General features: G+C 38.7%; 1 long non-coding RNA gene and 1 pseudogene across 1 annotated transcript; one reads left to right on the forward strand and one right to left on the reverse strand.

Annotated features, from left to right (window-relative positions):
• Nucleotides 1–1483: 1483 nt before the first annotated feature.
• LOC131402753 (centrosomal protein kizuna-like) lies at nucleotides 1484–26229 on the reverse strand (annotated as a pseudogene).
• LOC131402749 (uncharacterized) lies at nucleotides 10643–20052 on the forward strand. Its single transcript, XR_009218937.1, has 3 exons — nucleotides 10643–10702; nucleotides 17547–17594; nucleotides 19923–20052. It is a non-coding gene; the product is annotated as an uncharacterized LOC131402749 (long non-coding RNA).
• Nucleotides 26230–27465: the final 1236 nt, after the last annotated feature.

A 27465-nucleotide genomic window follows, 5' to 3' on the forward strand; every position in this document is an offset into this window, starting at 1 on the left:
TGTTAGCCCAGGGCCAGTCTTCCTCAGCAAAAAGAGGAGGATTGGCAGATGTTACCTCAGGGCCGATCTTCCTCACACACACACAAAAAAATCCATTTGGCTTGCCACTCTAATAAATCAAATTTCCCAATGACAGGAACCATGTTGGTTCTTCCATCCACAGTACAAGTACTTTGTACTTGGATGTGCTATTAATAAATATTTCTTGAACATCACTTTAAAGTCAATCAGACTATAAATTAAAATTTTCACCATAAGTAGATAATGAATGGTAAGAGGCAATACATTAAAGGTGCAACGCTGCTCTAAAAGAGAACATATCCCCTCATATACAAGGATGCCCACTTGGCTTTTCACTGTTGCTGGGACTGTTGGAAAGAAAGAGTGATGGCATCACAGTGTAACAGAAAATTCTAGTGGTGGCATGTGGGTTGGGGAGGCAGGCTGTATGGAAGGTCTGCCCCAACGGCCTCCGTGTCATTCCTATGCCCCTAGCCTTGATTTCCTCATTTTTAAAAGGCGAGATCTACCTTAGTTTGTTACGTAGGTTCCTTCCACTCCTAAAAGAGATTTGATGCTATTAGAGTTATTTTTCATTGCAGAATTGGTTTTCAACAGTTTCCATGTTTTCTACACAATTCCACCTAGTACCTCCAATCAATAATAAAAAATTATACATGAGCTTTCATGAGTTGGATATTATAATAAGTGCTCAAAATGTATAACACTGATGTTGTTCCTATTTAACATTAAAGATTCCAGTGTCCTCATATTTACATTCAGAAAAGGAAAGCTGGCTTAGATATACACTTAGAAGAACTTATTAACTCATATTTAATCGTATGACAAAAATGACACCATGGCAAGGGATATTAGGATTAAGCAAATTAATTAGATACAAAGTTCCTAGCCTCTAAAGCTGAATTCCTAGTAAGTTTAACCGTTTGTCACCTTCTGTGTTACCACAACTTCAAAATGATTTGTTTTCTTAAAAGGCTGGAGGGTAGGGGTGGGGGGAATGACTTATGAATTAACCAGGGATTGTTTGGATATAATTATAAACTGCAAATCACCATGATTTCAATGATATTCAGACTTTTAAAGCTATTTTATAAAAAAAGAAAAGAAAGCAAATTAGACCTTTGCTAAGAGATTATTTATGAGTAAGGAACTTATACATTCATGACTGAGTGTTCGACAATACATTCCCAGTGGAATGATCTCTAAAAATGTCTATAATTAAAAACAGAATAGTAAAAAAAAATTCAATGGCTTACTCTCTTGTTGGTGAGTTAGTGGAGGATTCTTTTTTTGAATCAGGAGAGCTTAGAGTTTGCAAAATACAATTATGTTTTTCGGTGGATAGGGCACCTCTTTCTTGCTCAGAGTGGATTAATTTTAAGGCCTCTATTCCATCTTCTCCCTCCATCTTGTCACTCGGATCTGGCTGTGGTTCTGGACTCTCTAAAATCAGACCATCTTCACTTACGGCAACTGTGAGGTCACTGCTGCTGCTCAGACTTTCCTCTTCCTGCTGTTGCTGCATTTTCCTGAAGGGCTTCTGTGCCTCGGGGTCCCCGTGAGGAGGATGATCTGGAAGAGGGGATATGAAGAGACTACTGATCACTAAGTGCAGGGAGAAGCGAGGTAAGACGTTCCACCTCACGGAGTGGGATTATTCATCAGTTAAAACATGTAGAAACAATCCATGATTAATTACAGTATTTAAAAACTCATTAAAAATATTTTATTAAATATATTAAAAATATAACAATGAGTTTAAAAATCAGAGAATTCGCTTGTAAGAATATTTCCACATACATATTTAAGAATTCATTAGAATGGAATTTGTTGGCAAAGTCACCACTGTACTTTGTTTTTTGACAAAAGATAAAATTAGAGAGTACACTTTGTTCTTACATAAGACCACTACCACCCAGAAAAACTAAATACCAACAAAAATCAGCAAACAACCTCAGCCTCTCACCCCACCTGAGAAACCTTCCTGAGCAGAATGCTTCTCTTGAGAACACTTACTTTCAGATGCACAGTATTCTGAGACTGATATCGGAGCGACTGGTAGTCTGGCACTGTCTTCCTTGACTTCAATATGTTCCCGTGTCAGTATTTCTCCCTCTGATGCCCCTGATCTGCTGGAACTGTCACACTTTAAATCAGTGGTTCTGCTCCCTGGACGTAATCTTCCCCGTAACAGGGAATGGAGTTCAGCAGACTTTTTGCTTTCAGATAAATTACTCTTGCCGTGACGTGAGTTGCTTCCTATCTCCAAGCAATGAGTCTGTTCCTCCTCAGACAATGGGCTGGCTGTCACTGGCGTTTTCTCACCAATCTGAAGAGATGTCCTTCCATCTATTTTGTCAGACTTATTTAAGCACTGTGTGCCACTATTAGTGCAGACTACATAGCTGTCTGTCACATCACTGCTCTGGCTGTCTGTCGCTGTGAACGTGGGTCAGGAATTGTTCTGAAGTTCTTCGTGGGTTGGGGAGATTTCTGCTCTGTACTAACATCTCCAGCGCTTGGGATGGCTGACATTTGGCGGCCCATAAAGATTGTTGCTGGTTGATACAATCCTCTTGACACAGCTGTCCCCAAGTTAATCCCTGCCTGCATTGCAACCTGCAGCACCAAAAGAGACGTGAGTTAAATGTATTGTGTATGAACAATTAGGTTGTTTAGGTTGTTTTCAGAAATGAAATGAGGTAAAGGAAGCATGACCATTGAAATCAACAGCTACCATGTTTATAAAACTCATGGCTTCCTACAAAATGAATGAGCAAAAAACTGGTATAGTCCATACTCTTTAATTTTAAAAACAGTGTTGGTTCACAAAGCAAATATTGTCAAGGAACTATGGAATCTATATTTTTCAAAAAGAAATGCATACATTGCACAACTATGTGAATGTACTTAACGCGACTGAATTGTACACTTAAATGTGGTTAAAATGGTAAATTTTATGTTATGTATATTTTAGCACAAGCCAAAAAAAAAAGCTGTGAGTTCTAGCCACTTTCCTCAGAGATGCTCAGATTTGATGGAGCTAGGAAGGTACCTGATGGCAAAAAAAAAAAGGGAGAGGGAGAGAGAGAGATGCATACAAAGGACTACCAGAGGTTTCAAAACTCTATTTCTGGTATTATGTGTAATATAAAAAACCCTCCAATAATCACATTCAAGATTGCATTATAATATTCTGCATATGTGCAAACAGCCATAATTTCTAGTCAACCTCAAATAACAACAACAGTTTTTCCTGAACATCTTCAAATAATTTTAAATACATTTAAAGCAATTTAAATTTACTGGCATGTCTATCAGGAGAATGAACATTGTCTCTTCCTTGAAAAGAGAGAGGGGAGGGGAGAGGTGGAAAAAGAAACAGAAGCAATTGGTTCAGTGGCTTGATCAAGGACACGCAGTGGGAAGCAGAACTGGAAGTAACAACCCTGAAGCCTTGAGGAATTTAAGTGCTTTTCTTCCAAAGAGACCAAAGCATCTCCACATATACAGTAGCATTTAGTTCACAGAGCCCTACAGAATAGATGGGGAGACGTATTTGCACCCCTTTTCTGCATATGGAAAAACTGAGGCCCAAATGTTCAGACAGAAAATGCCATAAACACAGCTGAAACAGAATCAGGTGTTGCTTCTCTTCAAATATACCATCTCTTCTATTCCAAAAAATAAAAGAAACAACTTTGATGTTAAAAACAAATGAACAGAGATGTCAGAGAAAATGGTAGAATAAGAACCTCTCAAAATTCTATGTTTCATAAAAGAAACAGTGACACCGGAAAACATCTTCGACACTGGAAAATAACTTAGAATTCCGGAGATTAACCACAGGCTTGCAGCAATCAGGGGAGCATTTACTCAAGAAAAACAACTGAATCTTGGTAGGAACAGTACACTTTATGGTGCTTTAACTTGTCCTATTCTCATTTCCCACTCTTCAGGTCTGCGGTAACTTTGAAAATCCACAGCCTGTAACCCAGCAGTCTAACAGCTACTGGAAGGAGTGGAAAAGAGATGGAATTCCTTCAACGCCCCATGCTCAGAGAACTGTCATTACGTGACTTATCTGGTGGTTTCCTGGAAGGCTACACTCACAAGACTGTCTTTATTTGACTTGACTTGGAGCTCACACAGTGCAAAAAGCCTTCTCCTTGGGGGTATTTGTCAAAAATAATCAGAGACAGGGGCCGGCCCAGTGGCGCAGGCAGTTAAGTGCACGCACTCTGCTGTGGCAGCCCAGGGTTCGCCGGTTCGGATCCCCAGCATGCACTGACGCACTGTTTGTCGAGCCATGCTGTGGCGGCGTCCCATATAAAGTGGAGGAAGATGAGCACGGATGTTAGCTCAGGGCCAGTCTTCCTCAGAAAAAAGAGGAGGATTGGCATCAGATGTTAGCTCAGGGCTGATCTCCCTCACAAAAAAAAAAAAAAAAAATCAGAGACAATTGTTTAACATCAAGGCTGTATATAAAAGTTGGGCAGTAGATAACAGTTGGGCAAACAACAGGCTAACCAAAAACCTTAAAAGGAAAAGCTGGTTAACAAGATGTCCATAGGGGGCTTTGAAAAGCTCCAACACACTCCTGGAAATCCAGATGGCCACCTGCACGCTCAGGCCTTGGGCATGCTCAGGAAAAGTCCTGAGAAGGGCCTAAGCTCTCACCTCAGGCTCACCCTGAGGCTCTGTGCAAGCACTTAGCAAAGGTCAAGGTGGAATTGTAAACTGCCTGGATGAGGGCTGAAGGTGTGCCCGAAGACACACTCAAAGCCCCTTGGCAAAGACTGTGAAACTTACTGGTTTTAGGCATTTCAAAAAACTCTGTCTAATCATTAGCTGATCACTAATAAGTGAATAGAACCTTCAGTGACCACACATGACAAAAAAATACTTTACATAATTAGTCCAGAAAGTCAGTAAACAAACAGCAACAACAAACTCTGAGAGGAAGAGAATCAGATGTTCAGAGTTGTCATATTTTATTATTTTCAAATGTCCAAATTGTAACAAAAAATTATGAGACATGAAAAAAAACAAGACAATAAAGCCCATACACAGGAAAAAAAAAAAAAGCAGTCAAAAGAAACTATCCCTGAGGAAGCCCAGATGTTGGACTTACTAGAAAAAGGCTTTAAATTAGCTATTTTAAATACGTTCAAAGAACTAAGGGAAATCATGTCTAAAAAAATAAAGGAAAGTATGAGAACAATGTCCAAAAAGAGATTATCAATAAAGAGATAGAAATTATTAAAAAAAAAAAAAAAAAAGAACCAAATAGAAATTCTGCAGTTGAAAAGTACAATCACCAGAATAAAAAATTCACTAGAAGGGTTCAGCAGCAGATATAAATAGGCAGAAGAAAGTATCAACAAACTTGAATATAACTCAATTGAGATTATCAGACTGAGGAAAAGAAAGAAAAAAGAATGAAGGAAAATGAACAGAGAGAGATCTGTGGGACACCATCAAGCATACCAGCATAGGCACAATGAAAGTCCCAGAAGGAGAAGAGAAAGAAAAAGGTGCAGAAAGAAATTCTGAAGAAATAATGGCAAAAACTTCCCAAATTTGACGAAAAACATTAATCTACACTTTAAAGAAACTCAACAAAGTCCAAGTATGATAAACTCAGAGATCCTTACCTAGATACATCATAATCAAACTATTGAAAGCCAAAGAAAAAGAGAGAATCTTGAAAGTGAAAACAGAGGAGTGACTCCTCATATATAAGGGATCCTCAATAAGATTAGCAGTTGATGTCTCATCAGAAACCATGGAAGCCAACAGGCAGTAGGATAACATACTCAAAGTGCTGAAAGAAAAAGACTGTCAATCAAGAATTCTATATCTACCAAAACTTTCCTTCAAAAATGAAGGAGAAATTGAGGTATCCCTTGCTAAACAAAAACAGAGAAAATTTGTCATTACCATACCCGCCTTACAAGAAATACTACAGGGAATCCCTCAGGCTGAAATGAAAGGACACTACACAGTAACTCACATTCATAGTAAGAAATAAATAGCACTAGTAAGGGTAACTACATTGGGAAATATAAAACAAAGCATAAATATATTTTTTGTTTGTTTGTAACTTCTTCTTCTCCTATATAATTTAAAAGACAAGTGCATCAAGCAGTAATTATAAATCTATGTTGATGAGTAGCATATAAGATATAAAGATATAGTTTGTATTACAATAACATCACAAGGGAGTGGGAAAAGAATGGAGCTATATAGGAGCAAAGTTTTTGTATGCTATTTAAATTAAATTGGTATTAATCCAAACTAGATTATTATAAGCTAAGATATTAATTATGACAGTAGGGTACCCACAGCAAAATAAATGACAGAGATTTAAAATGGTATACTAGAAAATATATATTTAGTGCAAAAGAAGGCAGCATGGAGGATTAAAGGAACAAAAAAAGATATATAGAAAACAAAGAGCAAAATGGCAAATGCAAATCCTACTTTTTCGATAATGACATTAAGTTTAAATGGAATAAATACTACCATTAAGGTAAGAGACTGGTAGAATGGATAAAAAACATGATCCAACTATATGCTGTCTAAAGAGACTCATTTTAGATTCAAAGACACAAAGAGGTTCCAAGCAAAGAGACAGAAAAGGGTATATGAACAAAGCCTCATGGAAAAAATACACTATGCAAACAGTAACCAAAAGAAAGCTAGAGCGGCTATATTAATATCAGACAAAATAGACTTTAAGACACAAAATTGTTACTTGAGACAAAGGACATTTTATAATGATAAAAGGATCAGTTTATGACAAATTTATAACAATGAGAAACAGATATCTATACCTATATCTATATATCTACACATATCTTAACAACAAAGCCCTAAAATACCTGCAGCGAAAACTGAGAGAATTAAAAGGAGAAATAGACAATTCAACAATAGTAGTTGGAGACTTCAATACCCCACATTCAATAATGGATAGAACAACTGGATAGAAGATCAATAAGGAAACAGAGGTCTTGAACAACTATAAACCAATGAGACCCAATAGACATACAGAAGACTCAACCCACCCAACAGCAGAATACATATTCTTCTCAACTGCACATGGAACATTCTATATGTTAGGCCATAAATGAAGTCTCAATAAATTTAAAGGGATTGAAAGTATGAACTCTGCTGACAATAGAATGAAATTAGAAATCAATAAAGGAAGGAAATTTGGCAAATTCAAAAATATGTGGGAATTTAAAAACACACTCAAATAATTAATGGGTCAAAGAAAAAATCACAAGGGAAATTAGAAGATAGTTTGAGATGAATGAAAAGGAAAACACAACATACCAAAACCTATCAGAAGCAGTGCTTAGACTAGGGAAATTCATAGCTGTATGTGTCTATATCAAAAAAGAAGAAAGAACTCAAATCAGTAACCTAAACTTCCATGTTAAGAAATTAGAAAAAGAAGAGCAAATTAAATCCAAAGCAAGCAGAAGGAAGAAAATTATAAAGATTAGGGCAGAAATAAATGAATTAGAGAAGAGAAAAGCAGTACAGAAAATCAACAAAACCAAAAGTTGATTCTTTGAAAAGATCAACAAATTGAGATACCTTTAGCTAGACTGACCAAATAAATAAATAAATAAATAAATAAATAAATAAATAAATAGAGAGAAGATTTAAATTACTAAGTAAATCAGAAATGAAAATGGGTACTATGTTACCTACCTTACAGATATAAAAAAGATTATAAAGGCATACTAAAAATAATTGTATGCCAACAAATTAGATAACCTAGATGAACTGGACAAACTCTTAGATGGACACACACTAACAAAATCTACTCAAGAAGAAAGAGAAAATCTAAATAGGCTTATAACAAGTTAAGCAATTGAATTAGTAATCAAAAAACTTCCCCTAAAGAAAAGTCCAGGACCAAAGGCTTCACTGGTGAATTCTACCAGACATTTAAAGAATAATTAACACTAATCCTTCATCAACTCTTCCAAAAACAGGTGAGGAAGAAATACTTCTCAACTCATTCTATGAGGCCAGTCCCTAACACTGAAACTAGACAAAGATGTCACAAGAAAATTACAGACCAATATTTCTTATGAATATAGATGTGAAAATTTTCAATAAAATACTAGCAAACCAAATTCAGCAACATATAAAAGGGATTATACACCATGATCAAGGAGGATTTATCCTAGCAATGCAAAGTCGGTTCAACATATGACAATCAAGTAATGTAATATACCATATTAATAGAATAAAAGACAATCCCTCTGAATAATTATCTCCATAGACACAGAAAAAGCATTTGACAAAATCCAACATGTTCATGATAAGCAAAAAACACTCAACAAACTAGGAATAGAAGGGAACTCCCTCAACTTGATAAAATGCATCTAAGAAAAACCCACAGCTAACATCATAGTCAACGGTGAAAGATTGAAAGCTCTCTCCCTATGATTCAGATTAACACAAGAATGTCTGCTCTCATCACTTCTATTTAACACTGTACTGCAGATTCTAGCCAGGAAGTATGACAAGAAAAAGAAACGAAAGGCATCTAAACTGCAAAAGAAAAAGTAGTCACGTGCTGAATAATGATGTTTCAGTCAATGACGGACTGCACATATGACGGTAGTTCCAAAAGACTAGTACCATATAGCCTAGGTGTGTAGTAGGCTATACCACCTAGATTTGTGTAAGTACACTCTATGATGTTCGCACAACACTGAAATTGCCTAACAATGCATTCCTCAAAACATATCCCCATCGTTACGTGACGCATCACTGTAAATCTATCTCTATTTGAAGATAACGTGATCTTATATAAAGGACTCCACAAGGAACAAACAGAGCTAATAAACAAGTTCTGCAAGGTTGTAGGATACAAGATCAATATATAAATAGAAATAATGTACTTCTATACATTAGCAATAAACAATCTGAAATTGACATCAGAAAACAATTTCATTTACAATAGCATCAAAAAGAATAAAATACAACAGAATAAATTTAACAAAGAAGTGCAAGACAAATACACTGAAAACTATAAAACATTGAAGAAAAAAATTAAAGAAGACCTAAACAAATGGAAACACATTCTGTGTACAAGCAATGTAAGACTTAATATTGATAAGACAACAATACTCCTAAACTGATCTACAGATTCAAAGCAATCTCTATCAAAATCCCAGCTGGCATTTTTGCAGAAATTGACAAGCTGATACTAAAATTCATGTGGAAATACAAGGGACCTAGAATAGCCAAAAAAATCTTCCAAAGAAGTGCAAAGTTGGAGGACTCACACTTCCCAATTTCAAAACTTACTACAAAACTAGAGTAATTCTAGTCTGTACTGGTATAAGGACAGACATACAGATGAATGAAACAGAACTGAGAGTCCAGAAATAAATCCATGCATCTAAGTCAATTGATTTTTAAGACATCATCTTTTTAGAGCAATTTTAGGTTCAAGGCTAGAAGGGGCTGGAATTGGTTATTTCCTTTTCTCCACATAGAAGCCTAGGGCCTTCTGGAGTTGGGTATTTCCCTTCCCCTAGATCAGTTAGGTTCTGGTTAAATAGCTTCTCCTGAGGGCAGATACTGCTAAGAACAGAATGCTCTAGTGCATTTCAAAAATGGTTCCTTTTCCCCATTCCTCTACCTGAATTATGAGGGAATTTTTCTCCGATGTTCACTGTGAGGACCTGTAAACTCACAAAAGAGGGGAGTCTCCCTATGACTAGTCCCCCTGGAGTTTTTAATCTCTTGAACCTATTTACACTGAGCCTCCAGCAATCTGTCAGTTACAGTTGAGGTTTCTCTCCCTCAGCACTGGTTATTGTAGAGGTTTCAGCTCTGTTCTGGTAAGTTGTGATTTCTCTATGCACCTGGCAGTCCCTCCAATTTTAGGAGTAGTGGACTGCCCTATGATCTCACTTCTCTGACAGACTGAAGAAGAGTTGCTGATTTTTTGGTTTGTTTGTGTTTTTACTTGTTAGGATGGAGTGGTGACTTCTAAGTTTCTTACTTGTTGGACTGGCAAAGAGACTATATTGCAATTTTAACAGCTGCATATTATCCTGTTCTATAGATGCACCATAATTTATTTAACCAGTCTCATTTTGATGGACCTTGGTTTGTTTCCCACCATCTACCACTGCAAACCATGCTGCAACAATATCCTTGAGTGTATGTCTATCTGCAAACGTGAGAATATTAGTGGGACAGCTTCCTAGAAATAAAATTGTTGGGTCAAGATTGCCTTATAGGATATTGCAATTTCACCATCCAAAGAGGCCATTATGTCATTACTAAGCGTTTTCCATTATACCATATGGTTTAATTAGCAAAATTATATTAATCAACATTCTGATTTATCAATATGAACAGTATTTGTGATACAATGTGTCTTCTATTCCTTTTGTAATTGAAAAGCTGATATAATAACAAAGACAAATTTTAAAACAGGCAAAAATCACCTATTACCAGTACCCTAATGTAACAACTACTTTCATTTTTCCTATTCTCAAAATAAGTTATTTATAAAGATGGCTCCAAGTGATGTGCTACTGTGCTTGAGCTTCAGCTAGCTGCATGTGAGGACTCAGAGTAGGTACACAATAGCGGTCATTTAGTGAAGACCTGAGGCAAATCAGTGACCAGACTTGTGAGTTTGGAAGGCCTTGGATATTTCACTTTCAAGACCCATTTAGGGAGTGTTGATGAACCAATACCAGAGAAATTACTAACCCAGCTCAGGGAGTACACAGCAGTCCCTCCGTCTTTGTTGGTCTGTTAAAGGCCAAGACATAAAGCAAAGGTGTAGGCCTGTCTCAGAGATGAGAAAGCCACCTGGGAGGGCCAAAGGAAGTGCCTTGAGTTACTCCTTGCAACCAGTAGTTCTCAAACTCCTCTGACCCACTAAGAGAGGCAGAAGACTCCAGGCCCATTTCCACTGGACAAAGAATGCAGAGAGCCAAGAACTGGAGAGAAACAACAACAGTCTAAACGGTAACCGGTGCGATCAACAAAAGTAGCACAAAACCATGATTTAACTTACAGTAAACGCTTCCGTAACCACAGGAACTGAAAACAATGACCAATTCAAAAAAGCACGGTTAACAGTGGGTACTTCCTAAAAACAGGAGAAGTTACAATTCTCTGTGATACCAAGTAGTTATTAAGTGCCATTTTGCCAAGAATTCCAGACTTTTTAGAATATGGAACTCTGGGTCCTCAACAAACTCTAGTAATACACTAATTAATGAGAACATTATATTTTAGTGGCATGTAATAAATCAGGAGTTATAAAAAGATTACCGTTAATTATGCATAAAAATCAGTCTGGTGCATTATTCCCCCATAAGGATCAAAAGAGGCAACTTGTATTTGAGGATCTGCTGAGACCCAATAGGAATAAATAGAAAATTATTTAGGAGACTCAATAGGGAAAAAAGTTCTACTTTTTTGGAGGGGGAGAGGGGTAACTTTTTATTTTGATATAACTTCAAACTTACAGAAAAGTTGCAAGAATCATACAAGAAACTTCCCTAATACTCTTTAGCTGGATTTAACAATTGTTTATGTTTTGCCCCATTTGTTTTATCATTCTCTCTCCCTCTACATACATGCATGTGAGTATGTTTATATATATGCATACTATTTTTTCCTGAACCATTTGAAGGTAAGTTACAGACATCTTCCTTCTCTCCCCCTAAACAGTTCAGTATGTATTTCCAAATGTCCACAGGGACATTCTCTTTCATGAGCAGAGTTCAATGATTAAAATCAGGAAATTTTACATTGATACAATCTTATTTTTCATTCCACAGTCCACATTCAGATTTTGTCAATTGGCCCAATAATCTCCTTTGTAGCCAACTTTTTTCCAGGTTCAGGATCCAATCTAGGGTCATGTCTCTTAAATTTCTTTTAATCTGGAACAGCTCCTCAGTCTGTCTTTGTCATTCTTGACCTTGACATCTTTTTAAGAATATAGGCTGGCTACTTTGTAGACTGTCTCTCAATATGTGTTTGACTGATGTTTCCTCATCGTTACATTCCGGTAATGCATTTTCGGCAGGAAGACCACAGAAGTGTGTTTCTAGTTTTCAAGTGACAGGAATAATACTTTCATAAAGTAAGTTTTTTTTTTTCTTTTGTGAGGAAGATGGGCCCTGAGTTAACGTCTGCCAATCCTCCTCTTTTTGCTGAGGAAGACTGGCCCTGGGCTAACGTCCATGCCCATCCTCCTCCACTTTATATGGGACGCTGCCACAGCACGGCTTGAGAAGCTGTGCGTCGGTGCGCGCCCGGGGTCCGAACCAGCGAACCCCGGGCCACTGCAGCGGAGCGCGCGCACTTAACCGCTTGTGCCACCGGGCCAGCCCTGATAAACTAAGTTTATTGGGAGGGAAATTAACTTCCAATCTTTCTCCTATCAAACAAAATAGTTAGAAATATTCCCTTAAAAACTTGGCTTAAAAAAACAAAAAACAAGACTGACAATAATGTAATATCATTTTATACCCATTACATTAAATTTTTTAAAATTAAAATTATAACACTCAATCCTGGACTGGGTCCTGCAACAGCAAAGAGGCATTAATAGAAAAACTGGTGAAATCTGAATAAAGTCTGGAGTTTAGTCAATAGTGATGTACCTATGTTGGTTTCTTAGATTTGACAAGTGTGGCACTATAATGTAAGAGGTTAACAATGGCGGACACTGAGTAAGGGATTCAAGGGAAATCTTGATATTATCTTTGCAGCTTTTCTGCAAACCTAAAATTATTCTGGAATGAAAAGTTCACTTAAAAAATTATAACCCCCAGTATTGATGAATGATAGGTAAAACAGAAGCTCTTGCATTCTTGGTAGCAGAATAAACAGGCAGAATCCTCTTGGAAAAGAGTCAGACATTAAGGGTCCTAAATATCCTTGTTGCCTTTGATTCTATAATTCTACATGGAAACATTGTAAGGAAATAAACCTAACAGAAAAAAAAAGCTACGTGGACAAACAAGTTCATTTGCAGCATTATTTATAATCATGAAAAGTTGGAAGCGACCTATATGACAACAAAACAGGCAAGACTAGGAAGTCATAAAAATGAGGCAAATGAAGACTATGTCACATCAAGGGAAATGCTTAAATATGGTAAATGAAAAAAAAATTATATATTCAGTATGCTTATACCTATGTAAAGATCAATCTAAACACAGGAAAAAGAAATTACCCAAAATCTGTTTGTACAGGATTATGCCAGGAAAATGAACATTGTCTTCTTGGCTTTTTTTTTTCCAATTTAACAAATTTAACTTAATTTAAACTGTTAAAAACAGTTTTATTGAGACATAATTCACAGATCATACAATTCATCTTTTTAAACTATATAGTTTAGCAGTTTTTTAGTTTATTCACAAAGCTGTGCCACTATCACCACAATCAATTTTAGAACATTTTCATCATTCCAGAAAGAAACTCCATACCCTTTAGCAATCACTCCCCATCCTCCCCAACCTCCAGCCCTAGCAACCACTTACCTTCTGTCTCTAAAGATTTGCCTCTTCTGGACATTTCTTATCAATAAAATTATACAATAGGTGTAATAGGTGGTCTTTTTTGAGTGGCTTTTTTCTTTTTCTTTTTTTTGGTGAGGAAGATCGGCCCTGAGCTAACATCTGTTGCCAATCTTCCTCTTTTTTGCTGAGGAAGATTAGCCCTGAGTTAACATCTGTCCCCATCTTCCTCTGTTTTGTATATGGGATGCCACCATAGCGTGGCTTGATGAGCAGTGCATAGGTCTGTGCCTGGGATCCAAACCTGCGAACCCGGCGCCGCCAAAGCAGAGCGCGTGTACTTAAGCGCTACACCACTGGGCCAGCCCCTGACTGGCTTTTTTCACTCAGCATAACGTTTTCAAGGTTTATCCATGCTGTAGCAGTTATAAGTACTTCCATTTAACGGCCAAATAATATTCCATTGCATGGATATACCACATTTTGTTCATCCATTTATCAGATGATGGACATTTGAGTTGTTTCCACTTTTTGGCTGTTATGAATACTGCTGCTTTGAAATTTGCACATAAGATTTTGTGTGCATATGTTTTTACCTCTCTTGAGTATATACCTAGGTGTGGAGTTGCTGGGTCATATGGTAACTATGTTGAACATTCTGAGAAACTGCCAAACTGTTTTCCAAAGTGGCTGTACCATTTTACATTCCCACCAGCAATACTTTAAACTTTTATAACAAAAAATGTACAAGAAATCTGCAAAAATTAACTCCTGCTCACCATAAGGTAATGCTACATTTGAACGGGCTCAACATTTGCAAAGTAAAGTATTGGCTCTAGCAAAATACAAGCTGGGCTTTTGCAGGTTGGCAGACTTCCCACTTGCCGAGAACAGGCACAAAGACAGGCGTCTCTTTTCTTTTTTAAAATAGTCGGTCAGTTTGTGTGCTTAGCAACAGGAAATAGGGTGGTCTTGAATCTTAAAATTCTGAACATAATTATGTGTCTTCTCAAAGCAGTTTCTGAACCAGGGAAGCTGAAGAGAGAACGTCGCGTTTCACATTATTGTTGACACTAGAATAATAGTAGGAATTGACAGGTTTTTGAGAGACAGATGTTATTGCCGAAAGAAGGACCGTGTATCAGAATTTAAGGATCTGACATAATGATCAACTTTTTTACGCCTTCCTATTACTTTCTGTAGTTGAGTGCTTGAGGTAAATCTATAATCAAAGATTTTAGTTCAGTTCTTCCTTTTCCTGTCACAGTTACCCATCTGCAATTTCTTAAAAAATATTGAGAGTTGGGGAAAGTGATAGCAAAGCAAACAAAGACAACTGAAAATACTTATTAAGGAACAGAAGGTAACTTCTTCAATCAGGCATTCCTCTTTGCTGGAGGAAAAGAGGGGACATATATAAGGAGATATCAGCAAGTTTAGAATTATTGTAATGATGTCTCGGTTAATAATTACTAACCGGAATTTTCAAAGCAAGAGGATCTTGACCACTACTGTACTTTGAAAAAATATTTGTTATACTTCGTTTTACAATATGCTGAGGAAATTTTAATTTTTTCTTAATATATTTTTTCCCCAGACAAGGGAATTGGGAAGCATCAAGGTGAATGTAGAATGGAAACAGAGCTGTCAGACTAAATTTTCAGCTTTTCACACAGTATAATTATCACTTTTTAGTTTCCACATAAACAAGTCCTTAAATTACATTAAGAAGATTTCAAAAATATCCCTTAATAAAAACACATATAACAATCCTGAAGGAATTATTTTACTTTACCATGTGTTATAAACTGAATTGTGCTGGCCCCAAATTCTTATGGTGAAGCTCCAATCCCCAATGTGACAGGGCCTTTAGGGAGGTCATTAAGGTTAAATGAGGTCATAAGGGTGGAGCCCTAATCTGATAGGACTGGTGTCCTTAGAAGAGGAAGAGACAGCAGAGATCGCTCTCTCTCCACGCACAGGCACAGAGGAGAGGCCATATGAGGACACAGAGGAGGGTGGCCACATGCAACACAAGGAGAGAGGCCTCACCAGAAACCAACCCTGCTGGCACCATGCTCTTGGACTTCCAGCCTCCAGAAGAGGGAGAAAATACATTTCTGTTGTTTAAGCCACCCAGTTTGTAGTATTTTGTTATGGCAGCCTGAGCCAACTAAGACACCACACCAATGTGATTTGTAACTGTTCTTTCCTTTTTGCCACTGTGATAGATTATAGACACAACCAAATTTTCTCAACTGAGGCCACAAAGAGATGTCTCTGGCCATTAAATCCAATAGTCATTGGAACTATCTAAATTTTAAAATGGAGCCATTAAATTGAGGCTTCAAAGGATGTATTCTAAGTTATTTTGTAGGATAAATCACTATAAAATCAATATATTACGAGTTGTTACCACCATGGGGCTTTACCTCCCATTTCTTTAATTCATAGCTAGCCTCTCTATCCCCAGAGCTGGCCTCTCCACTATCCTAGATCAGCGGCAAGAAGCCAGGACCAAAGTATGGCTAACCTAGTGGAGAACAAAGATGGTGATGATGGTGACAGTGGTAAGAGTGGTGGTGACAAGATCAGTGAACATTTGTCAAGCACTTACCAGATGTCAAGCAGATATCTATTACCTTTTTTAATCTTCAAAACAACCATTATTATTATCCCCACTCTTACAAGATTTAGCAAGGTTGAACAATTTGCTCTCTGTCACAGGATTCAAACCCAGACACAAGCACTCCAGTGCCCATTTCTTATGCTACAATTCTCAAAACTGAATCATTTAAACTCAAATTGTGTTACTGAACCATAGCTTTTTGGAAAAAATAAATAAAAATCCCTAATAATGAATCTGAAGTCTATGTCTAATTTCTTACTAAATACAACCAGTACAAAACCAGATCTACTAAAATAGACTCTAAATGGAACTTGTACCTGATAAATAAAACCAAGTCCCTGTAGGGTAAATGGGAAGAGTAGAAAAGCAGACAGAAGCTTCAGGAGAAATTCAGCATTCCTAAATTGTACCAGTAGGTGATTTTCAAAAAATGATGGAACATTTTTTGTTCAACATTTTCCCCAATACCTCTAGGCCAAAGCAACTGCCTTCATCAAAACAATACAAGTTAAGTCTTGGTTTCAAGTAAAGAACAGAAGCTTAACAAGTGTCTGAGAATATCAAGGTAACTGCTCATTCTTTTATAATACAGTTTAATATGCCCTGTATCTGCTCGGAAATTCCCAAATAGGGTGACTCAGGATATAACTATGTCTCTTAGAGTTCCCTGTTCACTAAAGAATTACCACAGAGAGACAGAACACCAACTCCATTTTCTAATTCTGAGAGACCTGAGTAAAGATAAAAGCAACTCATACTCTACCACAATTAAAAAAGCAATCTCATCCACAGGCAGGCTCCTTTTTCCTAAAATGGATTAACCACCTGTCCATTCCTTCCTCATATATTTAATTTTTTTTTCACTATATTAACATTATTAAATTAACTAGAGCTTCTATTCCTAGAGCATAGATTACCAAAAGTTGGATTGCTGGGATAAAGTATATATGGCTATTAACTGTGATGGTTATTGCTAGATTCCTTTCCAAAAAAAGTTCTAGGCACTAACATTTTTTTTCAGACTATATGAAGCAGGCTGTCCTTTTCTACTAATACAGTATTTCATAGAACATAAGTACACAAAATTTGGAAAGTCTTCTAAAGAACAAGAAATCAATATTTGTTCTCCTGTGGAGGCTTCTGTAATCCCTTGTACTATCAAAAGGAGAAAAGAAACTGTTACTCACAAAATTTATCTGCCTCATGCAAAATCGACTTATGTTTCCTTTTCCCATTCTCGTTCACTTTTCCTCTCTTCCCCATCACTCCACTGTAAGATGTGCACCTATATGTATGAACACAGCTTTCTCGCTTGTAAGAGCCTTGACACCTAACACACTTGTCCCATAATTTCACCACAGAGAAGGCGAAAGGAACGATAGTTGGGTAGCCAAACATTTCCACAAAAGGTAAGACTTTATTGTTATTTTCTTTCTTGACTACGAGAGAAGCTAAATCCCTTAAAGAAAGGCTCCCTCTCATCATTTTCCTAAGTGAAATCTTTCTTCCAGTAACTGAAAAGTGAGTAGATATATTTATTAATTAAGGCTCTGAACCAGTCTGCTGAGATTTGCTCTTCTACCGACCAGTTGTGTGACCTGGGAACAAGTTACCTAACTTCTTTGGCCTCTGTTTCTTAATCTGTAAAATGGGTACAAAAATAGTTCTTACTTTGTAAGGTTGTTGCAATGAGAGTGTGTATATGTTTATGTTTGTGTGTATATTTATAAATATTTATATACACACATATATAAAGACCTTAGTACCTGAAACACAGTAAGACCAATGTAAGTGTTAGCTGTAAATCTGAGCCACATTCCCCACTACCCACCTGGAAGGCACCCCTAAAAGGAAGCAGGATGTGGAGAGTTCAAACTTCATTTGCCCTCTAACTCCATGTGAAATGGGAGGCATGCACACCTGGCTCAAAGAGAACAGCTGTCTCCTCTCCCTCTTTGAAGTCAGCGGGCCATTCTCACTCACCAGGTGTAGCAGGGGAAGGGGCCCTGGGCCCTGCCCCACGGGAGCTCATGGTCTAGCGAGCCTGGAGAGAAGAGCAGTTACTACCCTCTCCTGAAAACAGGCCTGCAGATCTAGTTTTAGGGCCAGGACTTGAAAAACTGTTTGTGTATTCAGTTTAATTTCTAATTGTTTTCTGAATAGAAACACACATGAATTAAAAGCTATTAAGATAAAAGAGGTCCAGCTGAACACAGAGAGACTACCTTTCGACTTGTCGTCGCTCTGGGTCAAATGAAGTCACATCTTTGAGGATGGCAGAGCTGAGGGGTCACCATCCCCATGAAGGCACAATGGCTTGGTATTAGAAACCTGGGCAACCGCTCAGAGCCCCACATTAGGGAGATTCTTGTGCACTGTGTATAACTGAGCAGTGATTCAAGGGGACTGTTGGTGAAGGAAGCACTGTGGGCTAGCAAGGGTAAGAAACTGAGGCTTATACAGACAACTTTAAGTAAGAACCCAACTCCTTCACCCCCTTCCCCTACTGTTCTTTCCTGTAGCGAGTATGACAGGGCCAGGCCCATATCCCTGAGGCCCTCACCACCCCAGTACATGCCCACAGTGTCCTCCTACAAGCACCCATGCCTCCTGGCCGGAGCACTTCCCTCGCTGCTGTGCAGCTGCCAGAAGTGGAGCCAGGCACAACACTCAGTCAGTGACAGACGGGAGGGGAACGGTAAACGCCTCCCTTTCCCACCCCCGTGTGCAATAACTCTGAGGCATGTTCTACAGTCTTCCAAGGGGACTGAGCTCCAGCTGCTCACAGAGGTAACCTACTCAGTCACACTCTTTATCGGCCCTGTCACTTTCCTCTCTCCTCTATCTGGGATTTTTGGGACCACCTCCTACATAAACTGACAAATCCTTGTCTCAGGATCTGCTTCCTGGCAATTCCAACCTAAGTCATTTCCTCTTTAAATATGGGCACTTCAGGATAGTCTTATGACTCCTTTCCCCTTGCCAGGATGTTTATTTTAACCAGGTGTCCCCTCCAGAACACGGGTCACTTCACCCCTTGGAGATAAGCCTGGGCTCTACAGTGGCTGCCTTGGTCTTATGAATACTACTCAGATCCTGGGAGCTGCAGGCTGCCCTCTCAGGATGGAACTCTTCCCACCGTGTAACGCTGGGGTGTCTTCATCTGGTGCCTCTCCTGCCGTGGGGCTTCTTCCGCTCACAGCTCCACCACCTCTCCTGACATGGCTCAAATCCACAGCCAAAGCCACTGCACACTAGGCACACATCTGTCTTCTTGCTTGAAGTTTTCTTCAGTGGAGCTTGAAGGTATTTCTTCTCTCCAAAAAAGCCAACTCAAATGGATGCTCCTTTTATTGGAAATGTGAGCAGTTTAGAGATGGGCACTCTGCTTTTCATGGCTCACCTGATTCAGCTGGAATATTACAGCACTAAGGGAGACCATTTCACTAGCTCCCAGAGTTAGATAAAAATGCAGAATCTAAATAAATAATTGAAATATTTCACATGATGTAGCTAGGATGTTTTTATCTGATCAGGAATTCCTCCCAACTTTTGAAGAGCCTTTCACCCATGCTCACTTATAAGGCAGTGCAGCAAGATGGCTAACAGTATGGCTGCTGGGGCCAAATGGTCAGGGTTTGATTTTTGCCTCTGCCTAGCTGTACAGTCTTAGACAAGTTAACTTATCCCTCTGAGGCTCCCTATAAAATGAGGATAACAACAGTATCTACCTCCAGGATTGCTGAGAAGATTAAACGAGTGGGCCCTCAATTCAGTGACTGGCATCCTTATAAGAAGAGATGAGGACACAGAGACATGGAGGGAAGAAGATCATGTGAAAGACGTAGGCAGAGATTGGAGATCTGCTGCCACAAGGCAGGGAAGCAGGAACCACCAGGAGCTGGAAGAGGTGAGGGAGGGTTCTCTGCTGTTGGTAAACTGTGTGTCAATTGTAGGCCTCTCCCTTTGTTCTCACTCAAACCATAAAACCTAACAGTACCTTGTCTTAAAAATTCTGATTATCATGTGGCTTATCATATGGCTGTCCTGAAGATCATGGACCACGCCCCATGCCATCATTTAAATTTCTCAGGTCCACAGTTATCACCCCTGAACTCCTTCATTTTTCATTGTAACTCACTGAAATCATAGTCTCCACCTAAGAATCAGTAAGGAATAATTTTAAATGTATGGGAGAGAAAACCCAGCTAAATTTAACTTAAAATAATTTAACAATATAAGAAGAAGGAAGAAAAGAGTCGATGAGGGAAGAAATCAGCTCTTGGTAACGAGACTTGAGGAGCAGATTGTGTCCAGGCACAGAGATGCAGCATACAAATGAGGGGGCAGGTCTTGTCCTGACCGTCCCCCATGCCCACCCTACTCTGCTCTCCTCCCAGGTGGCCTCAAACCCTGTCAGCGGCTCCTGCACTGTGGCCTCACTCAGCTCCACTCCCCAGAACTCCAGGTCTGGCAGGTAAGAACCCCGTGTACACCCGGCTCCTCCTCCTGTCCCATAAAGGGTCCTGTGCCTGGATCCTGCTGGACCAGAGAGGGCCATTTGACACCCCATTGCTAGGACATTGGGGATTTGGAATATGCAGAGTAGCTCACACTGAGGAATTAGAACTCCCTAGTCCTAGTGAGGAGTCAGCCCCACACCAAAGCTGTGGGCTCTGGGACGGAGCCATCACTGTGTTAAATCCAGAGGCCGTTGTCAGGAGGCACAAGGCACAGCTGTCCACCTCCACTCCCTCTCTGCCCTTCTGTTTCTCAATCACTCTTTGACCCTCTGAAATAGGCTTCCTTCCCCATGACTGCTAAGACTGCTCTATCAAAGCTCTTCGAGAAAGTCCAGAAAATTCCAGATCCTTCCAAAACCACCTCAGTCCTTTTCCTTCCTGACCCAGTGAAAGATCCCCCCATCTCACTTCTGTAACTTGACCCTTTTTGGTTAATTTCAGGTGTCAACTTGACAGAGCTAAGGGATGCCCAGAAAGCTAGTTAAGCATTATTTCTGGATGTGTTCACACGGCTGTTTGTGGAAGAGATTAGCATTCAATTCCATAGACTATGTAAAGAGGCCCACCCTCACCAGTCTGCGACCTGATACTACCACAAATACGCAGGCAAAAGATAAGTTCATCAAACACCATAAGAAACTACAGTAACAATTCAGAGCAGAAGGAAATGACAAATCTCCAGAAACCAACCTTGAAGTCACAGAAATTTACAATCTAAATGACAGAGAATTCAAAATAACTGTCATAAAGAAACTCACCAAGTTACAAGAATGTTCAGACAGTTCGCTGAACTCAGGAATAAAATTAATGAGGAAAAAGAATACTTCATCAAAGAGACTGAAACTATTAAAAAAAAAACAAGCAGAAATTCTGGATATAAAGAACATAATTAATGAGATAAAAAAGAATCTAGAATCCTTACAAAATAGAGCTGATATCAAGGTTGAAAGAATAAGTGATTTAGAGGATAGAAATATAGAAATGCTTCCAGTGGACGAGGAGAAAGGACTCAGATTTTTAGAAAATGAAGGAATTCTTGGAGAAATATATGACGCAATTATAAAAGCAACCTAAGAATTATACGTATTCCAGAGGGAGAAAAGAGGGAGAAAGGAGCAGAGAGCTTGTTCAGAGAAATAATAGCTGAGAACTTCCCAACCCTGGGCAAGAACCGGACTTACAAATACATGAAGCCAACAGAACGCCTAATTACATCAATGCTTAAAGACCTTCTCCAAGGCGTATAATAGTAAAATTGGCAAAAGACAATGACAAAGAAAAAATGTGAAGGGAAGCAAGACAGAAGAAAATAACCTACAAAGGAACCCCTATCAGGCTTTCAGCATATTTCTTGGCAGAAACTTTACAGGCAAGGAAAGAATGGAATGATATATTAAAAATACTGAAAGAAAAAAACTTTCAGCCAAGAATACTCTATCCAGTGAAATGATCCTTATGATACAATGGAGAAATAAAAGTTTTCCCAGATAAACAAAGGCTGAGGGAGTTCATCGCCACGAGATCTCCCATACAAGCAATGATCAAGAACGCCCTCATACCTGAAACAAAAAGAAGGCAAATGTCTACAAAGCTTTGAGCAAAGAGATAAATAGACAGAATCAGAAAGCTACAGCTCTGTTTCACAACAGGGTAGCAAATACTTAATTATAACTTAAAAGAAGAAGGGAAGGAAGGCATCAAAAGTAACTATAAACACTTCAACTTAGTCACAAATGCACAACACAAAAATGAATAACTTGTGACAACAATAACTCAGAAGGAGAAGAGGAAAGGGATGGAACCTGCTTAGGCTAATGGAGATAAGAGGCTATCAGAAGATGGACTGTCTCATCTATGAGATCTTCATACAAATCTCAGAGTAACCAGCAAACAAAAAATCAGAGCAGAGCCTTGGATCATAAAAATAGAGAAAACTGCCACAGAAAACCGCCAAAATGAAATGGTAGTCAGAAACACAAAGGAAGAGGAACAATGGAAATATAGATTAGGTGGGATTAAGCCCTCATGTATCAATAATCACTCTAAATGTAAATCGATTGAATTCTCCAATCAACAGACACAGAGTGGTGGGGTGGATTAGAAAAGAAGACCCAACGATATGCTGCTGCCAGGAAACACATATCAGCTCTAAAAACAAACAGGCTCAGAATGAATGGATGGGAGACAATACTCCAAGAAAATGGCAAATAAAGGAAAGTAGGTGTTGCCAAACTTATATCAGACAAAGCAGACTTCAAGATAAAAAAGACTATGAGAGACAAAGAGGGGCAGTATATAATGATAAAGGGGACTTTCCACCAAGAGGACATATCCCATTCAACATAGTACTGGAGGTTTTGTCCAGAGCAATTAGGCTGGAAAAAGAAATAAAAGGAATCCCAATTGGAAAGGAAGAAATGAAACTCTTGCTGTTTGCAGATGACATGATTGTAAATAGAAAAAACCATAAAGAATCCATCAGAAAACTATTAGAAATAATCAACTATTACAGCAAAGTTGCAGCGTACAAAATCAACTTACCACAATCAGTTGCATTTCTACTCTAATAATGAACTAACAGAAAGAGAACTCAAGAATACAATCCCATTTACAATTGCAACAAAAAGAAAAAAGTCTCTAGGGATAAATTTAACCAAAGAGGTTAAAGACCTATACAATGAAAACTATAAGACATTAGTGAAAGAAATCAATGATGACCTGAAGTAATGGGAAGATATTCCATGCACATGGATTGGAAAAATAAACACAGTTAAAAAGTCCATATTACCTAAAGTAATCTACAGATTCAATGCAATGCCAATCAGAATTCCAATGACATTCTTCACAGAAATAGAACACAGAATCTTAAAATATATATGGAATAACAAAAGACCTCGAACAGCCAAAGCAATCCTGAGAAGAAAGAACAAAGCTGGAGGCATCACAATCCTAACTTGAAAATATATTACATAGCTATAGTAATCAAAATGGCATGGTACTGGCACAAAAGCAGACTCATAGATCAATGGAACAGAACTGAAAGCCCAGAAAGAAAACTAGACATCTGTGGTCAGTTAACCTCTGACGAAGGAGCCAAGATCATACAATGGAGAAAGGCAAGTCTCTTCAATAAATGCTGTTGGGAAAACTGGACAGCCACATGCAAAAGAATGAAAGTAGATCATTATCTTCCACCATACACAAAAATTAACTCGAAATGGATAAAAGACTTGAATCTAACACTTGAAACCATAAAACTCCTAGAAGAAAATATACGCAGTACAGTCTTTGACATCGATCTTAGCAGCATCCTTTCCAATACCATGTCTACTCACGCAAGGGAAAGAAAAGAAAAAATATACAAATGGGACTACATGAGACTAAAAGGCTTCTGCAAGGCAAAGGAAACGATGAACAAAACGAAAAGACAGGGCCGGCCCCGAGCCTTAGTGGTTAAGTGTGCGCGCTCTGCTACTGGCGGCCCAGGTTCGGATCCCAGACGCGCACAAACGCACCACTTTTCCCACCATGCTGCGGCCGCGTCCCACATACAGCAACTAGAAGGATGTGCAACTATGACATACAACTGTCAACTGGTACGTTGGGGGGAAAAAAAAGGAGGAGGATTGGCAATAGATGTTAGCTCAGAGCCAGTCTTCCTCAGAAAAAAAGAGGAGGATTACCATGGATTTTAGCTCAGGGCTGATCTTCTTCGCCAAAAAAAAAAAAAAAAAAGGAAAGACAACCCACCAACTGGGAGAAAATATTTGCAAATCATGTATCTGACAAGGGGTTAATCTCCAAAATATATAAACAACTCATACAACCCAACAACAAAAAAAACAGATAATCCAATCTAAAAATGGGCAGAGGATACGAACAGATACTTTTCCAAAGAAGATATACAGAAGGCCAACAGACACATGAAAAGATGTAAAACATCACTAATTATTAGGGATATTCAAATCAAAACTACAATGAGAGATCACCTTATACCTGTCACAATAACTAAAATTCCCAAAACAAAAAGTACCAAATGTTGGAGAGGATAAGGAGAAAAGAGCACGCGCACACATTGCTGGTGGGAATGCAAACTGGCGCAGCCACCAGGGAAAACACTATGGAGATTTCTCAAAAAATTAAAAATAGAAATAGCATACCTTCCAGTTATCCCACCACTGGGTATTTATCCAAAGAAATTGAAATCAACAATTCAAAGAGATTTATGCACCCCTGTGTTCACTGCGGCATTATTCACAATAGCCAAAACATGGAAGCAATCCAAGCGCCCTGCTACAGATGAATGCTTAAAGAAGACGTGGTATGTATTATATACAATGGAATACTACTCAGCCAGAAAAAAAAGACAAGATCATCGTGTTTGCAACAACCTGGATGGACCTTGAGGGTAGGATGTTAAATGAAATAAGCCAGACAAAATCAAATATGCATGATTTCACTCATACGCAGAAGATAAACATACACAGGGATAAAGAGAACAGATTAATGGTTACCAGAGGGGACGGGGGCTGGGCATTGAGTGAAAGAGTTAAAGGGGCACATATGCATGGTGATGGATAATAGTTAGACTACTGGTGGTGAGCATGATGCAGTCTATACAGAAATTCACAAATAATAATGAACACCCGAAATTACACAATGTTAACACCCTTTATAATTTCAATAAAATAATTAAAAAAGAAAAAAAATAATTCATTCTTTTTTATGGTTGAATAGTATTCCACCGTGGGGATATACCACACTTTGTGTATCTGTTCACCAGTAGATGGACATTTTGGTTGTTTTCCGTTTTTGTCTAGAATAAATAGGTTGTTATCAACATGTATGTACAAGTCTGTGTATAGACATATGAGTTTATTTCACTTGGATGGATTCCTAGGAGAGGAATGGCTGGATAGACGTATGTAATTATTAAAGACGCATCCAAGCTATTTTTCACCAGCACTCGATGAGAGTTTCAGTGACTTGACATCTTCAACAACACTTGCTATAGTCAGTCTTTTTAATTTTAGCCATTCTCAAGTGTGGTAGAATCTCATGATGACTGTCACTTATATTTCCCCAATGACTCATGTTGTGAAGGAGAAGGCAAGCCACGCACAGACTGGGAGAAAACATCTGCAAAACATATCCCTAGAAAAGGACGTGTACTTATAATATATAAAGAGCTCTTACAACCCAATGGTAAGAAGACAATCAACACGTCATGGCTTACCAGGAGACAGCAGATCAGGCCTGTGATGAGCACCAGGAGGCCCGCCAAGCAGATGAGGATGAGGGCCCAGAAGGGGAGCTCTGGGAAGACAAGTGGTGGGGTGAGCCACCTCCTGTCATCGCCCCAGGGCTCCTGCTGACCCCACTGTGCCTCAACCGTCCTTGACAAGGGTTGGCCAACTTTCCTCATCATCCAAGACCCTGTGCGCATGGTTCTCTTCAATGAGGCACAGCATCAAGATACTCGCCCCCTACCATGGGCTGGGGTTTCCCGCAGGTTTACCATGCTTCTCAGTCAAGGTGTCATCTCTGTTGGGAGAATATTCTGGAAGTGAATGAAATGAAGAATCCATGTGAGTGTGTTTCACTCTTTTTAATAAAACTTTTTAGACACAGAAAAATAGAAAAATAAAGGGAACAGTCTCATAAACATCCATCATCTAGATTTAACAATGTACATTCCATCCAATTAAAACAATATTTCATCAATGTATAAATTATTAACACTTGCCACCCTTGATTCATCCCATGTTTTCAATGAAATATTAAAGTCAAGTATACATCATGATGTTTCACCCCATTTTACTTTCCATCTCTAAAAAGTGAGCACACTTTGCTACAAAATCCAAGGCCATTATCACAGAACAAAAGTGTAATAAATTAAACCAAATTAATACCTCTGGGCACAGAGGACTGAATTTGGGTTGGACTATCTTATGACGGCCGGGGGGGAGAATGGGTCATCACAGTTGGCAAGCCTATGTGATCTCTCTAAATTCATAAATTCCCACTCAAAATTGTTCTTCCGTGCCTAGAAACACATCATCCCCTTCTCCTTTACCTATTTGCTTAATATTCATTTCCTAGGATTAACCTACAATGTAATTTCCTGCAGGAAGTCTTCTCTGGTTACCCCCTAAAAATATGAGTTTGTTCAGATCAAATAATTGATAAGTTTCAATTCTCTATTCTTGTTATTGCCAGCTACAACATAAACTCCAGGAAGGAGTGGGCATGGGGGGAGGGGTGCAGGTCACCCTACTTGTGCCTCTACCCAGACAACCTCTTAGAGGTGTGCTGTCTGATATGCAGCAGCAACAAGTCTCTTTTTGAATTAAAATTAATTTTAGTTAAATAAAATAAAAATTCTAACCTCAGTAACATTAAAAATCAGTAACAATAAAGACCAGTCACAATACCATCTTTCGAGCACTCAACAGCCACATGCAGCTATGCACTGGACAGCACAGATATAGAACATTCCACCACTGCAGAAAGTTCTAGTGCATTGGTGCTCACCTAGAGCGGGACTTGGCAAACTATAGCCTATGGATCAGAAACCACATCCACCCCCAAACCTGTAAGTCTGCTTCACACACAGCTGGAGGCCCTCACTGACCATCTGGCCCAGTGGCTCTCAGTGCAGAGATAAGGAAACAAAAGTCCGTAGAGGGAAGGTGACTAGCTTGAGGTCACTGAGCTGTCTAGGAGAAGGTGAGGGCCTCCCATACTACACTGGTGT

The sequence above is a fragment of the Diceros bicornis genome, unplaced genomic scaffold, assembly GCF_020826845.1.
Source record: "Diceros bicornis minor isolate mBicDic1 unplaced genomic scaffold, mDicBic1.mat.cur scaffold_252_ctg1, whole genome shotgun sequence".
Classification (NCBI taxonomy): Eukaryota; Metazoa; Chordata; class Mammalia; order Perissodactyla; family Rhinocerotidae; genus Diceros; species Diceros bicornis.